This window comes from Ictidomys tridecemlineatus, chromosome 10, assembly GCF_052094955.1.
Source record: "Ictidomys tridecemlineatus isolate mIctTri1 chromosome 10, mIctTri1.hap1, whole genome shotgun sequence".
NCBI lineage: Eukaryota > Metazoa > Chordata > Mammalia > Rodentia > Sciuridae > Ictidomys > Ictidomys tridecemlineatus.
In genome coordinates, this window is record NC_135486.1 from 29,999,198 (window position 1) to 30,015,494 (window position 16,297).

The window sequence follows — 16,297 nt, forward strand, 5'->3', positions numbered from 1 at the left end:
CTGTATGTGTCATCCTGAAGGTTAAAGGCCTGAAGAAAAATCTCACTTTTCAGAACTGTTTCAGGGGGTTTTCATGTCAGGTTGTCAGGCAAGGTTTTATCTGGCCCAGTGGCAGCTTTACAGGTGCATTGGAACTTTTCTGACCCCAAAATGCCCCAGGTCCTGCAGATCTTCTACCCTGGGCAAGCCCTCAGGCTTCATTTATAACCTTGGGTTGCTGAATTTACTTTCTTTCAAGAATATAGTTAAGAATGTTGTGATCCAGAAAATGAAATCTTTTTCTTGTCTGCTCCCATAAGAAACATCTTTCCTCCATCAAGGCCCATCATATGTAATGAAGACCCTCCAAGACTGAGATAAGAAACCAGTCAGTGTGTCTTGCAGAAATTTGCCATCCTCATCTGACTCCACCAAATTGTAGAAGAAGAAACCTGGAGAATCCTGGTCTTTCTTGCCCTGAGCAAGTATCAGATAAAGAGGTACATTAAATTGCAGAACTGCGATCAGTGTTAGAGACCATGGGGTTCCTGCACAACTATGCGGATCTCTGGAGGGTTTCCTCTGTCTCTTCAGTATTCAATACCCTGTAGAGATGAGCCTTGGTGTTCTGCCCAAGACTTTACAAAATGAGCAAATGCCTGTATTTCCTTCTTTGGTCTGGACTTTTCTCCTCTGGAGTTGTGGATCAGTTGATAGATTTCACTGGGGATATGTCAACCTGTTCTGTGGAATGCTCTTAGAGATGGTTGAGGAAAAGGAAAGTGGGAAAGGTAGTCACACTTGGATTTCTTCCAGAGGATCTTAAAGCACCATGTAAATAAAGTGGCCAAACAATGTGTCATCCAAACTAGAGTGGTTTTGATAGTGACTAATATGGTGACAGTATTCCCAACTTCACTAAGGTAGCATGGCTGTCTGAGACAATCCAGTATGTATGTAAGTGTTTTTGTCACCCTGCTTGTGACTTAGTGAGTGCATGTGTCTTAGGTGCTAGCGAGGCAGCATTGGAGATAAAGGAAGCCAAGCAGGTTCTGCCCTCTCTGCTGGTTTTCCAGTACCTCACACCACTGGCTTCCCTGTATGCTGCCAAGCATGTGAGCTTGGTCTTAGCCCATTTGTGATTAAAAACACTTTGGGGCCAGGCATGATGGCACATGCCTATAATCCCAGTGGCTCAGGAGGCTGAGACAGGAGTTCAAAGCCAGCCCCAGCAACTTAGCAAGGCCCTAAGCAACTCAGTGAGATCCTGTCTTTAAACAAAATACAAAAAAAAGGGCTGGGGATATGGCTCAGTGTTTGAGTGCCCCTGGGTTTAATCCCTAGTACAAAAAAAAAAAAACACTTTTGTGATCTAGTTGAGATGAAGATGATATTGGGGTTATCCACCAGGCCAACAGGCATGAGCCTGATGTTGAAACCACAGGCCAGTAATGGGACACTATGATGCCTAAATTTTCTCAGAGCAGGGAAAGTCATTCTGGCTGACCTCAGTTACATAACTGTACCCAGAATGCCTCTACCCAACCAGCAGCACCCACATCTGCAGAGACAATGCAGTCAGAGCTCATTTCTATAGGGGGTTCTAAGATGGAATATGGCATATCACAAGGGCTTGGTTGCTCCTCAGGACTCTTAAAAATGTCTAATCTTTACAGTATCTTCTGCTCTTCTCCATGAGCTCTACTATCTAATCCACCTGGGTTGATACTTTAAGAGCTCCTGGGGATGAAGTCAGGCATGTCAGGTAGGCAGGCCCTTCCCTTCCCTGGAGTCCTCTATGCTACTTCCTCCCCCATCACCATCCTGATGTCACATCTTCTCTCTCCCTTCCTGCTGCAAAGTCTTCCTTTTCCCCACTGAACACAAATGAAAGAGACTTGAGTGTAAGGGTGAAGGAAAATGGGGACATGTGGCTGATTTATCTCTGCACATCAGCCTAAAGAGCTCAGAGGTCCAGACTGGGCCGGAGATTTCTTGCATGTCCATCCATCCATCTATCCATCCACCTGTTCATTTACTCATCTGTCTATCCATACAGCCAGCAACCTATCTCTCTGTCTTTCCATCCATCCCTCCATCCCTCCATCCTTCCATTCATTCAGAAGATATTTACTAAGGTCCCACTCTGTGCTGGTTAAGTACCACCAGTGCTAAGAATATAAAGAAGAATATAACTTAGATCTGAACATCAAGGAGTTTAAAACCTAATGGATAAACCACTAGTATGGCTCCAAAGTCTTTCAGGGGCACAAGAGAAGGGACATAGGGGACAGTGAGTGGACAAAGGATGAACACTTTTTTTTCCCCCTGGAGGAAAAAGAGGTGATTCAGAATTGGATAGGAGACAAAGAGAAGGGGCAAGATCTTGGAACAGAATTGGTCAACTAAGGAATTGAAGTTCATCAGCACATCTGACACCTAGGATGAAAAGACAAGAGTTTCAGATGGCAGGGGCTGGGGATATAGCTTAGTTGGTAGAGTGCTAGCCTTTCATGCACAAGGCCCTGGGTTCAATCCCCAGCACCACACACACACACAAAAAAAAAAAAAAAAAAAAAGGGCACAGGGGTGTATGCCTGTAATCCCAGCAATTTAGGAGACCGAGGCAGGAGAATTGCAAATTCAAAGCCAACCTCAGCAATTTAGCAAGGCCCTAAACAACTTAGTAATACCCTGTCTCAAGATAAAAAGGGCTGGAGATATGGCTCAGGAAAAAAAAAAATCTCAAGGGACACTGATATTTGAGGGTGGCACTCATTTTGTGCTGTGCCAGGGGAGACCTAGGAAGTGTGGAGATGCCTGGGAAGAAAATGAACGGAGGAGTCAAGGAGGGTAAGTGGTAGATTGAGGCTTCTAGTGCTCTTACTACAGGGGTATTTGTCCCTTTATTACCAAGCCATTTAGTAGTCCCTCCCCTTCTATACATCCTGGAAAATGTGTGAGTTGTCCCCTCAGTTTCTTCTTGGGAGGCTTTAGGATTCTTGAGAGCTAAAAAAATGAATTTTGGAAACCTGATGGCTTCGGGAGCGAAGGCCTCACTGCACAGATTAGAATATTTTCCTTAAACACTCATTGCCTTCCATGTTTCCCAGGGGGCATTCAGACCCATTTCACAGCTAACGTGGATCCAAAAAAAAGTAAGAGCCCTGAGATCGCCAGGAACCAGTACACTTTCAAAGGTCCAGTGTTAAATTTGCAGTTTGCATCTCAGCTTTATCGTCACTCATTAAAAATACTATTAAGAATAGAATAGACAATATGATTGATGTATATACATTCCATGTATGTATTATATATCAAAATACATTCTACTGTCATGTATGACTAAAAAAAATAAATAATTTTAAAAAATACTATTAAGAATAATAAGCCTATAATCCCAGCCACTAGGGAGTCTGAGGCAGGAGGCTCATGCCTATAATCCCAGCCACTAGGGAGACTGAGACAGGAGGATCACAAGTACTAAAGTCAGCCTCAGCAATTTAGTGAAGCCCTAAGCAACTCAGTGAAACCCTGTCTCTAAATAAAACATAAAAAAGGCTGGGGATGTGGCTCAGAGTTAAGCATCCCAGAGTTCAATCCTGGGTACTCAATAATAATAATATTGATAATAATGAAAAATTATTGAGCACTTACACAATCATCTCCTTTAATCTTCATAGTCACTGAGTGATTTAAGGACTATTTTTGCATGTGAGAAAACCAAGGGATTGAGCAGTAAGTAACTAACTTAGTGGCCGTGTAACCATGATCTAGACATCAGTTCTCCTCTGGCATGAAATAAGAGCTCAGACCACCTCAATATTCTTAGACACTAGTACCGAATCTTAATAAAAAGATGATGTTTAAAATTTCTTATTGCTACTTATGCATGGTGGCACATGCCTATAATGCCATCAACTTGGAAGGCTGAGGCAGGAGGATCACAGGTTTGAAGCCAGCCTCGTAATGTAGTGAGACCCTAAGCAATGCAGTGAGACACTGTCTCAAAAAATAAAAAATAAAAAGAGTTGTGGATATGGCTCAGTGGTAAAGCACCCTGTGTTAAATCCCGAGTACCAAAAAGAAAGAAGGAAAGAAAGAAACAAGCAAAAGAAAAAATACTTATTGACCATATGTAGAAATTTTTGGAAAATGTATAAGCTTATTATGTAGCATCCCTGGCCATGTGGGTGGTATGTAAGGTGATAAGGCAAGTCAAAGGGAGCTGTAGAATGGGGCCCAGCATTCTTGATCTGCATTCTCTCAGTCTCTGCATTCAGCATTCCTAAAATCTCTCAGGGTTTACTGGAGAAATGAGCTCAGTTGCTATCTTAGTCAATTTCCTGTTGCTCTGAAAAAAAATACCTGAGGTTAGATACTTTATAAGGAAGAGAGGTCTGTTTTGCTCACAGCTCTGAACATTCAAGAACATGCTACCAAAACTGGCTTCTGGTGAGGATCTCATGGCAGATAACACCTGGTAGGGGGTTGTGAGAGACGGAGGTTATATAGTCAGAGAGGAGGATGATGGGAAGGGGCCAGGCTTGCTCTTTTATAAGAACCTATCCCACTCCTGGGAGACCTAATCCATCTTGTGAGACCAGCATTGACACCTTTCAGAGGACACTTGGGATTCAGTTACCTCCCACTAAGCTCCACCTCTTAAAGGTCCTCCCGCCTTTCAACACCATAGCATTGGGTCCAAGCTTCTGGCACGTGAAACTTCCAGGGGCAAATCATATCCAAACCACAGCAGTTGTCAAAAGAAAAGGCAGTGTGTGGCTGTCATAAAGATAAAATACCTGGAGGCAAGAAAAGGGGGAAAACATGTGGAAAAGAACAAAATGGATAGACTCCAGGGGGCTCCCGATCAGGGAAAGCTGATTTTCAAGTTGAAGTTGATACTGTGAAGCACAAAGAATGTTCCAGGGGAGCTTGGAAGGTGATTCAGAAACTCACAGGGGTGGCTCACGGCTGGGTCCTCAAAGACATTGTGAAACAGTCCAAATAGCTCTTTAAATGACCACTTCCTCTTCTCCTTCCCTCAGCCCTGGGACCTGACAGCTATGTAGGGCCACTGCCCTCCTGCTCCCTCAGTAGCCTCTGTCCAAAATAGGCAATAGACTGCGTGTGGTGGCTCTCAGTCAGCGGGGGAGGGAAAGGCAGGAGGAGCAGGGAAGGAGGAGAAGGTTCTTCCTCAGAGGCCAGAACAAGAGGGGGGACAGGGAGTCCCAGGGCTGGTAAGCAAGAGAGCTTCTCTAGGGAGTGTGTAGCCAGGGAGCTTGGCTGAAGGCTCAGGAGGACTTTTCCGTCAGCCCCCAGCCCAGTCGCTCCAGCTTTCCCTTGCTCCTGATCAGTTTGCTCCCCTCCTGCTTTAAACCTCCCTTCTCCCCATTCCGGGGTCAGGACACCCAACCACAGCTGCTGGGGCTTCTCCGTGATCATCTGCTAATCTGCCTCAAGCAGCAAAGTGGATTGGAAATGACCTGGCGTTAAGCCACACGCTTGTTCCATCAGGGTCCACGTGGCACTCTGAAAGAGAGGAGAAGATTGGATGACTTTTGCGGGGGAAGGATTTCATTCAAAAGACAAGCTTAAGAAATATGGAGTTTACCAGGCTGGCAGCTCTGGTGGGGGTCAGGAATCGCAGCTGACTGTCCTCACGGGTTGCTTTAGGTGGTGTTGGTTGATGCTTTATGATAGTGTGCAGAAGGAATCCACAGTTCAAAGGATAAGACCTGTGAACAAGGTTGCCACCTGCTGGTGAATTTAGGAAGGCAGCCTAGGCTTCGACGAATCATTTTTGACCAGGATTACTTGGTACTTATTTTGTTGTTGTTCTTTTTAGTTATACATGACAGTAGTATGTATTTTGACATATTATGTAGACAAGGAGTATAAATTCCTATTCTTGTGATTGTACTAAGCCAAAAAAATGTCCTGGAGACACTGGTCAGAGAAAAGGTCTTCCAAGGTAGTAGAAGCTAAGTTTTGCAATTCAAGATACTCTTCTCTCCATTGCAAATGTTCTCTCCCTGAAATCAATTTCCCATCATCCATCCAGACAGAAAACTGGTACTGAGCACCTAGTATATAGAGGGCATTGAGCTAGGTGCCAGGAGGATCAGGACGTGGCAGAGAAGGGCTGGCAGAGCAGGGCACTGGGAATTGAGAGAGGAGAAGAACTTCACTGTGGGAAGCCAGAGGCTTCTAGGAGAGGTGCCATGCTAATGAGCTGGCTATAAAGGATGGTTAGAAGAGTTGGGGGCGTGGCCAAATGGCAGAGAGCTTGCCTATCATGCCAGAGGCCTTGGGTTCCATCCCCAGCTACACACACACACACCAAACTTAGGGATTTTTTTTTTTACAGCAATCATTTATTTATTTTAGCATCTCCTGGTTCTGGGGTTTTACTGAGCTCGCCTATATAGCTCTTAGCATCTCCCCTGGGACTGCAGTCAGATGATTGCTGCCTGGAGTCATCATGAAGGATTCCTTGCTTCTGGCTGGAGGCTGAGGCTGGCTGTCAGCAGGACCATCAGCAGGAGCTGATGTTTCCCCACAAGACCTGGACCCTCCCGCATTATGGCAGCTGGAATTACAAGGGCACACCCCAGAGAGAGCCTGGAGGAAGCTGGCTTGCTTTTTGAAACCTAGGACATAGACACCACCTCTTGGTGTCTGCATAGCAAGGTTCTGGAAGTACTGCAGCAACCATCTTTGGAAAACACAAGTTGCCACAGGCAGAAAAACCATTTCAGGTGGCCTTTCCACTGATGTGACTTCTGAAGGTACATGTTCTGAGAGGAAGCAGCTTTCATAGACTGAGCATCACCAGTGAAGTATCCACTGAGCCATCGGCCCTAAGACATTTCTCCTACGAAAAAACGCTAAGAAAGGGGAGAGGCATACTGAAGTGGGGGAGGCAGGAGGCTGAGAGCGATGGCCAGTACCAGCTGGCTGAGGCCGTGGAGTAGTGACAGAGGAGGCCATCACCCAAAGCTCTGACTAGACTGGTTATTGTGGTGGGGGAAGTTCGGGGGGGGGGGGTCATTACAGCAAGTAGCCAGGAAGAGCCAGAGGCTATTGCCAAACTGAGAGCCGAAGTGGACAGGGCAGAACAAGGAAGCAGCAGTTAACAAGAAGTCATAGTGCAGCAAGATGGATAAGATATGTCCCCAACAACCACAACACAAGGCAGATGTCAGTTTGAGGTAAAACAGAAGCAGACAGCAGTTATCAGGCAAGGGCTAGAGCAAGATCTGGAGCAGAGACAAGACAGAGCCTTTAGGTAGGAAGGCAGGTTGGTGTTGAGATGACCACGGAGGGAGTGGGCTCAAGGACAACAGCTGAGGTTGAGGTTCAAGGCCTGTGGTGGAACCAAGACTCCAGTGTTCAGGATGCTCCCTATCAACTGCTGGCCTTATAAAAAAAGATGCACAAACTTGGTGTAAAGGCCAGGAGTGTGAGGAATCCAGTGTGGCTGGAGAAGTGAGATGCTTTCCCCCAATCCCTTGCTCCATAGTGAGCTCCGGCTGTCTGGGCCCAGAGACCCAAGTGCAAGGACTCATGAGCTTCCTTCCCTATGGGCATTCCATGACCCAGCTTGGAGAGGAGAACTTGCTTTGCTTGCTCAGATATGAATGAACTGTGTCCCACAAATCTTTGTGAGTTGAAATTTAACCCCATTTAAGAGGATGGAAATTTAATCTGACTATAGGGTTCACCGGTGCCGTCTCTGGAAGGTGATAGAATTAAAGTCATTAGGGTGAAGTCCCCATGTTAGAATTCTGGTGGTTTTATAAGAAAAGGAGACAGACCAGAAAAGACACACACATACACACACACACACACACACACACACACACACACACACATGCACACCTGCTCCCTGTCTCTTGCCCTGTAATGTCCTGTACTGCTTTGGGACTCTCTGTCAGCAAGAAGGCCATCACCAGATGTGGCCTCTGGGTCTTGCATTCCTGGAAGCTGATGTAAATCTGCTTTCTTTATAACTTACTTAGTGCCTGGTATTATATTATTGGCAACATAAAATGGATTAAAACAAGGGCTAAATGGCTGCAAGATATTAAAGTCTATCTACAGTGTTTTTCATTGCTTATGAGCATTGGAGCTCCTTCGTCTGAGTTCCCCTAAGTGCAGATTTATGTGACTCAGAAGATTAGGTTTCTCTTCCTGGTTCAGGACATACAGAAGTGATACTAACAGAACTTTCCTTTTTAGCTGTGGTCCTTTGCTACAAAGAACTAAGAAACAACAAGAGGTTTAAATACTTGGAGGACAGGATTGGATCTTGGTCAACTTGGATAAACTGAGTCCTCGGACATATCTAGCTCATACTAAATGTCTGAGAAGGAAGGGAAGGAAGGAAGAAAGGAAGGAGGGAGGGACTTAGCAGTCCAGATGATATAAAAAACGATATCATGGTTTCTTAATCATACCTGATCTGGACTCTCCAGGAGAGCTTGAGAGTGTTGCTGGAAGCATCTAGTTTTTTATGGACATGCAGCATATAAGAGCATTTCTTTTAAAAAGCAAAAACAGCTGGGCTAGAGGATGCACACCTATAATCCCAATGACTCTGGAGGCTGAGACAGGAAGATCTCAAGTTCAAGGCCAACATCAACAATTTAGGGGGACTCCGTTTCAAAATTAAAAAATAAAAAGGACTAGAGATGTAGCTTGGTATAAAATATCCCTGGGTTCAATCCCCTGTACCCAAATAAATAAATAATCAAAAGCAACTTTATAGATATTAGTTCATCTACCATATAATTTTCCAACTTGAAGTATACATTTCAGCAGTTTTCAGTAGACATTTAATGTATTCACAAGGTTTTTTGTTTGTTTGTTTTTTGTTTTCCTTCTTGCCAGTCCTGGGTATTGACGCAGGGCCTAGTACAAGTGCTCTACCACTGAGCTACATCCACACACTTTCTTATTTTGTTTTGAGACAGAGCCTCTCTAAGTTGCCCAGGCTGATCTTGAACTTGTGATCCTCCCACCTCAGCTTCCGGGGTGAATTTCAGGTGTGCACCCTCAAGCCTGGCTATTCACAGTTTGACAACCATCACCACAATCAATTTCAGAACATCCTGTCACCCTAATAAGAAACCTGCACCCATTAGCAGTCACTTCCCATTTTCCCAGCAATCTCCCCAGCCCTACGCATCCACTATTCTACTTTCTGTTTCTATTAATTTACCTGTTCTGAATATTTCCTATGCATGGAATTGGGCAATATGTGGCCTTTTTTGGGTAGTACTGGGGATTGAACTCAGGGGCACTCGACCACTGAGCCACATCCCTAGCCCTTGATATGTGACCTTTTATGTGTGGTTTATTTCATTTAGCACAAAGTTTTCAGGGTTCATCTATGTTGTAGCATGTATCAGTACTTTGATGGACATTTAGGTGCTTTTTGCTTTTTGACCATCTTCAATAATGCTGTTATGACGACTGTCTCCCAAATTAACAAGTGAATTACAACTTCAACAGAGAACTTGTAGCATGTAGTCTTTGAGTCACCTCTTTAAAAGCCCCCTGTTCCTGCTGATGGGCAGAATCACAGCCTCTGACACAGGAAGTCCCCTGTGTTTCTCCTTTGCTAGCAAAGCAATAAACTTTCTTCTTCCTTTTTCTCAAAATAATAATAATAATAATAATAATGATGGTGTTATGGATATTTGTATGTTTTCTGTAAGGATGTATATTTTATCTCTTTTGGGAACATATTGAGGAGTGGAATGGCTGGATCATATGGTAACTGTTCCTTAGACCTTGAGAAACCGCCAGACTATGTTCCAAAGCAGTTGCCCCATTTAACATTCACAGCCTAAACGTATGAAGGCTCTTGTTTCTCCAGTCCTTGCTAAGACTTGTTATTATCAGTCTTCTGATCACAGTCATCCTAATGGGTACGGGTGGTATCTCACTAAGGTATCCACATGCATTTCCCTGATGACTGATGATATTGCACATTCTTTCCTGTGCTTTGGTTATTTGTATGTCTTCTTTGGAGAAATGCCTATTCAAATCCTTTGCTCATTTTTAAATCACTTACCTTTGGATTATTAAACAACCTTTCTTTCTTTCTTTCTTTCTTTCTTCTTTTAAACTGGGTGTTTACCATTGACCTACATCCCCAGTCCTTTTTATTTTTTAATTTTGAGACATAGACTCTCACTAAGTTGTTGAGGATCTCACTAAACTTTCAAGGCTGGCCTCAAACTTGTGATCCTCCTGCCTCAACCTCCTGAGTACAGGCCTGTGCCACCACACCCAGTTAACATTTCTTAAACTGAAGTTCCATAAATGTTGTGTCTAGGGACCTGCGTGTTTCCTGTCAGGCTTGTTTGATTAGGTGCTTCCATTTTAATGCGCTTCTACTTCTGGCCCAGATGGACTATCAGGGGTCTTCCTGCTTCAAACCACAACAACAAAAGGCAAAATACATCAGACAACATTTTTCAAGACACTGGAAATCAGATAGCAGAGCAGAGTGACCCTTAATAAATGAGAAACAAACAAGGTGAGCCTCCTAGGGAGTTTCCAGACAGTAGCACTGTAAGGTGAACCCCAGCAGAGCTCAACAGATTTCCTGAGTGGAGGTGAAGGAGCTGAGAGTCGGAAAATTTTGCTAGAATTCACCAGGCAAAGGAGAGAAAAGGGCCTATGCAAAAGCTCCCTGCAGAGATCTCCAGGAGATTCAGGGAGCATTCAGTGGGGAGGAACAGGTATCTGATATTCCTGGGAGGAACGATGGGGGTTGGGGGGAACCACTGCAAAGAATTAGAGGAAACAGTACCCAGAGGTCCTACAGGGTCAGAAGCAGGGCCTGTTCTCAGCAGGAATGGAACCTCATGAGTCATGGGGCATCCAGGAGAGTAAATGGGAAGAGGGCTGTCTTAATGAAAAATTAACCCCAGACTGAGTACACTCCCCTTACAAATCTTAAAAAGCAAGGCCTGAAAGGATCAGCTATTTCCCCAAACATAACCACATCCCAGAACCAAGCTCAAGCATTTATATAGGAAGACAAAAATGTCCATTGCCCTATAAGGTAAAATTCACAATGTCTGGCATCCATTTAAAAAAGAAGTGCCAGGCAGACAAAGTAGCAGGAAAATGTGACCCACAAAGAGGAAAAAAAATACCAATCCATTGAAAATGACTCAGAATTGACACAGAGACTGGAATTAACGCACAAGGATATTAAAACAGATACTAGGGATCTTATGTGTTCAAAATATCAGCAGACACATGACAGATTAAAGAAATAAAAGACCCAAATTTCACTTCTGGAGATTAAGACTGTAATGTATGAAAAATACACAGATTGAGGTTAACAGCAGATTAGACACGGCAGAAGAAAAAAATTAGCAAACTCAAAGGCAGCAATGAAAACTGGCCAAAATGAAATGCAGAGAGAAAAGATAAATTTTTAAAATAAAGAAAGTATCAGTAAAATGAATTGACAACCCCAACCTAATATACACATAATTGTATTCCCTAAATGCAGAAGAAATATCTGAAGAATAAATAGCTAAAATTTTCCCACATTTGATGAAAACTGTGAACATACCCATTCAAGAAGCTCAATAAAGACCAAATAAAAGAAACATGAGGAGAAGTCAGGCACAGAGTCCCACACCTGTAATTCGAGCTACTCGGGAGACTGAAGCAAGAGGATCACAAGTTTGAGGCCAGCCTCAACAACTTAGCAAGACCCTGTCTCAAAGTGGAAAATGATATAGCTCAGTGGCAGAGAGGCACTGGGTTCAATCTCTAGTACCAAAAGACAAGAAAAGGCAAGATAAGGGAAGAGAGAGAAAGAAGGAGGGACAAGGAAGGAATTAAGAAAAGAAAGCAGGCAGGCAGGGAGAAGAGGTTCCAAACATACTGAATTCCAAACATATTGAATTGTCTAAAACCAGTGATAAAAAGTCTTCAAAGCACCTAGAGGAAAAAAGACACAGTAAATAGAGAAGAGTAAAGATATAGAGGAGAGTTCTCACTGATAATTATGCAAGGAAGAGGGGAGTGGAGCAGCATCTTTAAAATACAAAAAGCAAAAACTTGAATTTTGTACAAAGCCCCCTCCCCCATGCCAAAAAAACTCACAAAAGTCTCCTAACAATCAAGGCCATGTTATTCAGCAATAGAGAAGAGTGGATACTGTTTTTTGTTTGTTTGTTTGTATGTTTTTCGGTACTAGAGATTGAACTCAGGGGCACTAGACCACTGAGCCACATCCTCAGCCCTATTTTGTATTTTATTAAGAGACAGGATCTCACTGAGTTGCTTAGGGCCTCACTGTTGCTGAGGCTGGCTTTAAACTCTATCCACCTTCCTCAGCCTCTCAAGCTACTGGGATTACAGGCCTGCACCGTTGCATCTGGCTGGATACTGTTATATGCTACCAGGATAGACCTCAAAAACATTATGCTAAGAGTTCAGCCCTAAAAGACCACATATATTATATGATTTCATTTATATACATGAAATGTCCAAAACAGGCAAATCTACAGGGATGAAAAGTAAATCAGCAGTTGTTAGGGTGGGGGTGGAGGCATGGAAGAATGGAGAGTGACTTGTAATGGGTACTCCAGGTTTCTTTGGGGAGGGATAAAATATTCTAAAATTAGATTGTAATGATGGTTACAGAACTCTGAATATACTAAAAGCCTTGAAATTCATTAGGTCATATACATTAAGTATGTACTTTTTAAAATATGTCAATCATACCTTAAAAAAGTGGCTTTTTGATTTTTTAATTTTTGTAGTTGTGTATGGACAGCATACCTTTATTTTATTTGTTTATTTTTATGTGGTTCTAAGGATCGAACACCTCACACATGCTAGGCAAGTGCTCTGCCACTAAGCTACAGCCCCAGCCCAATAGAGTGGTCCTTAAGAAGTTGAACTGCGGGCTGGGGATGTGGCTCAAGTGGTAGCGCGCTTGCCTGGCATGCGTGCGGCCCAGGTTCAATTCTCAGCACCACATACAAAACAAGGATGTGTCTGCCGAAAACTAAAAAAAAATAAATAAATGTTAAAAAAAAAAAAAGAAGTTGAAGTGTACATTTTTCAGTGGGTGATTTGCATGGTATGTAAATTTTATTTCAATAGAACTACACATTTTTTAAGTGAAATAATGACATTTTCAGATGTAGGAAAGGTCAAGTAATTCATAACCAGCAGATCTACAATATAAAAAAATGTTAAAGGAAGTGCTAAGATAGAAGTAAAAAAAAAGGAACAAAGATAAAGATTAAGGATGTTTTTGTAACTGGAAAGAGTAAATTATTATAATTATTTTCTTTAACAATCTAGGAAGCTTACAGCTATCAGCAGTTCTAGTGCAAGTTCAGATGCAATTGGTGACTTGGGAATCCCATTGATCGGTGAGGGTAATCAGCCTTCTAGGTAAAATACAGGCACACTTTTGATAGCACATGTGAAGGGCCCTCTTTAAAATTGGCTTGTTAGTGTCATTTTCTGCAAACTGACCAAGCCACTCAACATGGTGTTTGTTGTTCCTGATGTGAGTGCATGTTCTCTTTTTACAATCCATTCACAACCAGCAGAAGATGTCAATCAGACATACATTGCCTGGGACTTTCACAGCCACCTTGGACTCTCCATCCTTAATGCTCTTATAAAATTCTGCTTTGGTTTCATAGGAGCTGAAGTAGTTTCCTGGTGAGGCTGAGAGACAGAGTCTGTCAGAATCAGGTTTTATTTCTCAGTGGATATAATGCAAGCAAGAAGACAGAGGAACAACATTTTTTTAGGTACTAAAAGAAAAGAACTATCAACATAGAACTCTGGGGGTTTTATTGTTGTTTTGCAGTACTGTGGATTGAACCTAGGAGTGCTTTGCCACTGAGCGACCTCCCCTGTCCTTTTTATTTTTAATTCTGAGACAGGGTCTTGCTAAGTTGGCTTCAAACTCTTGGTCTACCTGCTTTAGCTGAGATCAGAGGTGTGCCACCATGCCCTGCTAGTCCATGCAGAATTCTGTATCCAGAAAAATATCTTTCAGAAATGAAGAGTACCAAAAATGTTAACTACCTGGATAAAAATGTAAGACTTTTTAAATTTATTTTTGTGGTGCTGGGGATTGAACCCAGGGCCTCATGTATGCAAGGCAAGCACTCTACCAACTGAACTATATCCCCAGCCCTGTAAGGTCTTAAAATACTGTTTAAAACTTTTTTTTAAAATTTTTATTTATTCTTTTTAAAGAGAGAGTGAAAGAGGAGAGAGAGAGAGAGAGAATTTTTTTAATATTTATTTTTTAGTTCTCGGCGGACACAACATCTTTGTTGGTATGTGGTGCTGAGGATTGAACCTGGGCCGCACGCATGCCAGGCGAGCGCGCTACCGCTTGAGCCACATCCCCAGCCCTAAAACTTTTTTTAAAAAGATGTTTAAGGACTGGGAATGTGGTTCAAGGGTAGAATGATTGTCAAGCATTCCTGAAACCCTGGGTTGGATCCCTAGTATTGTAAAAAAAAAAAAAAAAAAAAAAAAAAAAGAAAGAAAGAAAAATTGACTGTTTAATCAGAACAAAATCAATAACAATACATTTCAGGGTTTATAACATTTATAAAAACAAATGCACAACTGTGATAGTATAACTGCCAGGAGGGGAAAAACAGACATGCATCACTCCAAGGTTTTTATATGGATGCATGAAATCATATACTATCACTTGAAGGCAGATTTGGGAAGGCTAAAGACATATGGTATAAATCCTAAAGCAACCACTGAGATAACAAAATAACAAAGTACAGCTAGTAGTCAATCTAAGAGCATGAAAAAAAAAAAGGTGGGGGGATAGAAGAACATTAGAACACACGGGACAGATAGAAAACAAGTAGTAAGGCAGCAGGCTCAAACCCAGCCATGTCGACATTTATATTAAATGTAAGTGGTCTAAACTTCGCATTTTACAAAGGAGAGAGAGTTGGGCTGTTTGTTGTTGTTGTTGTTGTTGTTTTCAAGGACTGTATTTCTCCATGTAATTGTCACCACTGCATAATCATGGCACCTATTTTTTTTTTTTTAGTTCAAAAATTGGTTTATGACCTTTCATTGCATAATCACCGCATGGTATAATTCTGTTCCTTACACCACTTAAAATGTAAACAGCAGCAATGTATTTACCACTGACATATGGATGAACATTTGTCTCCTCCTGTACTGAGAGCCTAGAATTCTCCATGCTAGCACATTGTGAGAATATTTCCAAAAGCTGACTTGGGTCATCTGTTTAGGGGGCTGCCATCCTAACAGTAAACTCATCTTATATGTGTGGTGCTAAGGACAGTGCACCAAATAACCAAATCTGCACAAAATGTTTGGACACAGAAGGTTAAATTTTGCAAGTCCAAACTTTCATAACACTGTAGTAAATTTCTCAAGTTTAATATTTTGTCTATAATGCACAAATCAATAACAATTCATTTGTTAATTTTTTCAGACCAGAAAAATGTTTGCTAAATTGTCATAAAGAATGTTGTGCATTGATTTGGACTATACAATTTCAACATGTATTCATGAATATTTTGTGCATCCTAATCTTACATCAAAGACAGTGTGGTAATTTGTAAGTAATACCAGGCAACAAAAAATAAGCTTCACATAATGGTTGCACCCCACTTTTTTGCAAAATAAAAAGTTGTCATAAAATCTGCAATAGTTATGCAGTGAAATACAGTAAGACGCAATTATTTGCTACCCATAGAAATGAACTTTATATAAAAACAAGGAAAGGATGGGAAAGCGGGCTGGGGATGTGGCTCAGGTGGTAGTGCGCTCGCCTGGCATGCGTGCGGCCAGGGTTCGATCCTCAGCACCACATACCAACAAGGATGTTGTGTCTGCTGAGAACTGAAAAATAAATATTGAAAAAAAAAAAAAGGATGGGAAAGCATGTACTATGCTAATGCTAGTCAAAAGAAAGTCAGTATTGCTGTATTAATCCCAGACACAGCTGATTTCACAGCAGACTATCACCAGGGATAAGGAGCATAATTTCATAAAAAATAAAGGGACTACTTCGTCCAGAAGGATGCAATGATCTTATGCTTATATAGCTTAATTGCCAAAGAGAGGAAAGAGCAAGCTCTCCTTGGCAAATAAACAAAACAAAAGAAAATATTATGCTTAAATCTCTACTGCTCTTTCATATAAATATATAGAATACAAATTTTATATGACCCATAACCATAAGAAAACTAGACCCTCAGATGAGCTAATCAAGGAAATCAGCAGATAAAGACTT

At 42.1% G+C, this 16,297-nt stretch overlaps 1 pseudogene; it reads right to left on the reverse strand.

Moving 5' to 3' along the window:
* Positions 1-13,326: 13,326 nt before the first annotated feature.
* On the reverse strand, positions 13,327-13,614 carry LOC101974012 (elongin-C pseudogene; annotated as a pseudogene).
* Between the last annotated feature and the right edge of the window lie 2,683 nt (positions 13,615-16,297).